This window comes from Lolium rigidum, chromosome 6 (assembly GCF_022539505.1).
Source record: "Lolium rigidum isolate FL_2022 chromosome 6, APGP_CSIRO_Lrig_0.1, whole genome shotgun sequence".
Classification (NCBI taxonomy): domain Eukaryota; kingdom Viridiplantae; phylum Streptophyta; class Magnoliopsida; order Poales; family Poaceae; genus Lolium; species Lolium rigidum.
In genome coordinates this window covers 349,804,404-349,809,580 of record NC_061513.1, presented here as the reverse complement: position 1 = coordinate 349,809,580, position 5,177 = coordinate 349,804,404, and the positions used below count along the sequence as shown (strand labels likewise).

Sequence of the window (5,177 nt, the reverse complement as noted above, 5' to 3'; positions counted from 1 at the left end):
ACCGCCGCCAGGGAGAGCAGCAGCGGCGGCCAGGATGGCTGCGTACGGCGGCGGGCGGTGGTGGACTAGGGTTCCCCCGGAGTCGCTCGGGAGAGGAGCGTATGGAGAGCCCCGGAGTTCTTGGTTTGATGGATGGATGTATGGAGATTAGGTGCGTGTATATATGGAGATTAGATGTGCTCGCTGCCGTGTACAAGAGCTGGCTGGGTGCAATAATCTCCCGCCACCAATTCCTCCGTGCCTCCCTTCTCTCTCCTGCTGCTGCGTCTTCTGCACCGAAAGGACGAGCTGTGTTTTTATAGGCAGCTGGCGATGGCTTCCGCGAGTATGGCGGCCGCAAGTTTATCTTCACGCTTGCACGCGCGCGCTAATAGCGTTCTTGTTTTTGATGTTTATCAGATCGCTTTCAGCTGACCCAAAATATCTTGTGAGGCAAACCGATCACCGTACCCGCCCGCGCGTATGCATGAACTGGCCGGCGTATATGTACGGACGTACATATATGTACTTTTGGGCTTGTACCGGCCTGAAGAAATCAAAATAAACAGTAACTGCGTTACGTTACAAGCTTAGGCGCTTGCGCAGGTGCTAGCTGCGTGGACGTGCCATGCCCATATGAAACTGATGGATCAATCGGTAACTAATTCAATGGCTCCATGTATCAATCCAACTAGCAGGAATGAGCGCGGCGGCACGCCGCGCCGACCGTGTATTATGATGTTTTTAATAATTTTAAAATCAGACTTTAATTGATAAAAGTAATCAATATTTTACTACTTAAAAAGTGGATTTTAAGGTGGTTGATAACGAAATGTATACAACATACATTGAAATTATGTGTACTAGTGGTTGGGGCGCCCCCTGGGGCGCCTCCTCACTATACAGTGGCAGCCCAATCACGGTCTAATCTCATTTTCATCTTTGTTGACTCATTAGAAAATAAAAATCAAGCCCCTTATATAACTTGGAGAAAATCAAAGTCAAGTGCCTTTACATCACTTGGTAACCCCGCAATAAAACAAATCCAGAATCCGGTCATCTACAACAGGCATAGAGAAAACACAACTCCTTATTTCCACAATACACAAATGACAGTGTAGAACAAAAACAAAACTGGCAATATATGGATGCCTCTGCTAACTTTGATATAGCTCTTGTCCACTGAGCTATTTCTAAGAGTTTGCTTCTTAAACACCAAAGAGAAACTTAGTTTGCAGCCAATTGATTTTTCAGCTGTGTAGCGTGCCTGCAATAAAATTTGATTCTATGAACTAATTTGCACATAGGCACAAAGTGATTCACCTAGATAGCCATCACATTTAAGCTAAACAGCTGAGAGATCTGCTTCTTGCATTTTCTGGTTCACGCATCTTTCATGCAAATCTGCTTACCTCTGTAAATTAAGACAAGAAGAAATTAGAAACCTGAATGTAATATCAGTCGCCATGATTTGGCTTTCTACTGTGAGTAAAACTGCAGCAAGAACACAATAAAAGGAACACAGCTTGGACTTACTTGATCTCATTCAGCTTGGTTTCAGATATCTATCAACTATTCCACACAAGTCAAGCTCCTAGTAGGCTTTCACCTCTTCTCCTTACATGGATTGGTTTGCCGCAGGATCCCACAAAGTAACAAAGTCAACTTCTTCTGTAATGATACAGGAATTCAAAGATAACCATATCAAATTGGTAATGGCTATTTCTGACTTAAGAAAATGCACTCAAATAAATATGAGTACCCAACTTCACCAAGAGCACAGTTTGTCCTCTATGTATGAACAATTACCAAAGAAACTATGCTAAATCCAAAAGTTTCATAGATGAGTTTCTGTTTGGTTTCACAGAATTGAAATGCACGAAAGCATCATTCAGTTGTATAATTGAAACCATTGCAGACATGACAAGGAATGCTCGCACACCAAAAAATACTTATCATGATGATAAATTTCAAGTTAAATCTTAACTCACATTTCAAGTTTCCTTTATCTCGAAATGTAGTGAAACGTTATTAATGTTAGATAGCTATAAGTGTAGAGGAAAAGATCTTTGCTTTATCTCACAAAATGAATACTGTAACCAGCCAAAAAATAAAAATCGGAGACTGAATGACAAGAACATAGTAGAAGAAAAGATGCAGAACATACCAGCGCTGACATGTGGTGCGACCTCCTCCTCTAATCGTACTCATGCCTTCCCTTCTTCTATCTAGACCCCTCCCTGTCATGCCAAGATGGACTTGTGCTGTAGAAATAACCCACAGACAATGGAGAGCCTGCATGAAGAAAACGGCAAGGTCAGATGTCAAGCAAAGGAGTCCGGGCAACGATGGAGGAGATTCACGGGTCGGTGAATGAGCTGGATGAGCTGTTGGCTAAGAGATGTGGATAAGAGAAGAATAGGATAGTAAAAACACAAAATCCTCGATATTTATTTTAGACTACCGTAGTCTCAGGTATGTGTTTTTACAACCATAGCTTCCTAAATCATCCTCTCCACAGAAAATATTATTTAATTTTTTCGGCTGTAAATTTTATTCAAAGCAATAGATCTCGCGAACACAATTTGCAAATTGGTCTACTCTGTACTAATACGTTTAATGCCACCTAATTCTATTACACTCGCTCGTCACCAAACTGAAAATAGACTGATCAAATGGAACACTATTACATTATAATGGGGCGACCTACGAGCACTCGCAACGATATAACTTGGATGGCTTGCAATAGAGAATATAAAAAAAAACTCAAAATTTAATGGCATATAACCTCTACACAGATAATCATGGCCCATTTGCCTTGGTGCATTCTTACAGCAAAACAATAAAGGCAGCTGAATCTTGTTGGAAAAAACATGCAAAGGATATTCAAAGTGGCAAGGATGGAACACACACCTTCAGATAAGAATAGTCAGGTTACTTAACCAGAAGGCTAATGGCTTGATTTCTTTACTTCAGGTATGTTATGTAAGGCGATAGAAAAAGGCAAGTTAATTCCCACGGGAACGCCATGTATTTTTACATTATACCAATATAATTAGAGCAAGCTAAATAAGAAGACATGGTAAATTAGCTCTTCAAAAATTGCAACAGTCAAGCTAGGCCCTCTATTAGAACAAATGCAAGCTGCATTCCTAAATCCTAACCCCTCTTTAGAACATCAATTATGCCAATATATTAACATAAATACACAAAGGTATTACCTTCACAGACCAAAGAAATATGGACATTCGTTTGGGAAAATTGTGCAAGCTCATTCCTGCAGCTCACAGTAAGTATGAAGTCGAATGATTGTAGATTCAAGGAAGGAAAACTTCACATAATTTTATCAACGAACCTCGTATGGCATGAAATTGTTCAAATAATAATGTCACCTAAAAGAAAGTTTAACAAGTGCAGGCTTGTTAGCTTAATGATTTAGACACATTCTTAGTTTCTTACCAACAGTTGTAATGATACCACAGAATAAGACTCACCGGCGATTCTTTTGCATCTTATCTTTACCCGAACCATCATCATCAGTCTGTTTTCCACAAAAAAAGAACTAAATTGTACTCAGCCGTCCTCCAGTAAGAAAACAGATTAATATGATGTTGTACTTACCCCTGTAGATTGTTCATTCCAACTTTTTTCTTGCTTGGATAAGTGGCTGGCACAAAGGTTGGCTCTGGAATAAACTTTGACAACCAAACCAGAGAAAAGAACTCCTGCAAGAGAAATACAAAATAATATTGCATTTTGTTACCTGAGAAGTAAAATTTGACTCACCCAAACATTGGCCTTCAAGAAGACTATAAAATTGGGTGCATTGTGTGCCAAGTATCGAAATGAAATGATCAACATAAGTTAGACCAGCAGACTAAAGATCACAAGGGAGAAGAACATGGAAACTCTGTACCAATAGACAAATAGAACAATAAAGAGGGCAGGTCATCTGAATACCTGTGATACGAAGTGTGACGAAGTGGGCAGCATTGTAGGAAGCGATAGCAAGTTTACGTTCAATTGATATCCCACAGACTAATGATCTCCTGAAGCAACGCCGAGTAACTGACTTCATAGATAAAATACCGCAGGCGTTGAAGCAGTATACTTGATAAATTTAGGTAGTAGACTCATCAGTACTTTCCTTCGGCAGGAGCCATTTAGTACCGAAAGAACAGTAATCCAATAAACCCAATGTTCTTCACAATATATGGATTCTTCACTTTATATCTATATACAAATAGAAGAAACAAATATTTTCCAATGGACCTTTATTCGTGTACCTGCAATCTACAGAGTATATATATCAACACTATATAGAAGCACAATATAAACTTTGCAAGAAAGAAACGAACTAACCCACAAAGAATGAAAACCATTGTACCTTCCGCAACCAAGGAAACAATCTGTACAATACCTAACATCTCCAGATCGTGGCCCTTCTGATTTTCTGATCTTACCGAACCATCCAGATCAAATCGTAAGCTGAACCTCCACAAGTAACATTCCTACAAGCCCAAAAAAGAAAGAAATCTCCTCAAACTTTCAACCAGACAAGAGAGAGAGAGAGAGAGAGAGAGAGAGAGAGAAAGAGAGAGAGAGAGATGGAACACCACTTACATGTCGGGGTGGCAATCGAATCAGTGCCACCCATGGGAGGAAAAGCTGTGCGTTGTCCCTGCACGCACACAACTGCCCTCGCCTCCAACGACGGGGCTGGCGCCCAGTACGTCCGCCGCGTGATAAAGGTAAGATGCAAACCGGATCAACGAGTTCCTCTCCATCCTCGTTGGCGCCGTCGACTTCACATGCCATGGCCACATCCTCCACGCTGTTGATCCCGTTCCCCATGAATTTCGTCCTCTGAAGGGAGACGATTCCGCTGGGCGAAGGAGAGGAAGCGATGTGGGGAAAGAGAGCCGATGGCCAGGGGAGGGAGAGGGCGACGACCAAGCAGAGAAGGGAGTGGGTCATTGCAGCTCATCCTTCCCTCTCGCGCGTCGCATCTACGGACCGAGCGCCGGCGAGGAAGGGAGCGCTACATCCGCTCGATTTGGTTCATGGGGGGCAGGACGCGGCGGAGAGGAGGACGCGAAGAGGAGGCGGAGAGGAGGCGGGGAAGAGAGTGAATCGCGAGCTAGGCGGCGCGGTTGGCTAGGGTTTCGGCTAGTTGTCTATCTTGTTTCATGCTGGGA

At 42.3% G+C, this 5,177-nt stretch overlaps 1 long non-coding RNA gene across 3 annotated transcripts; it reads right to left on the bottom strand.

The window, feature by feature from the left end:
• Positions 1-1,051: 1,051 nt before the first annotated feature.
• On the bottom strand, positions 1,052-4,557 carry LOC124668542. 3 transcript variants are annotated; one of them, XR_006991733.1, is made up of 8 exons: positions 4,367-4,557; positions 3,940-4,272; positions 3,601-3,704; positions 3,474-3,520; positions 2,893-3,371; positions 2,147-2,274; positions 1,602-1,650; positions 1,052-1,246 (listed from the first exon to the last, which is right to left on the bottom strand). It is a non-coding gene; the product is annotated as an uncharacterized LOC124668542 (long non-coding RNA). The 3 variants fall into 3 exon arrangements; XR_006991735.1 differs by having other exon boundaries at positions 4,400-4,557; XR_006991734.1 differs by lacking the exon at positions 1,052-1,246 and adding an exon at positions 1,348-1,393.
• Between the last annotated feature and the right edge of the window lie 620 nt (positions 4,558-5,177).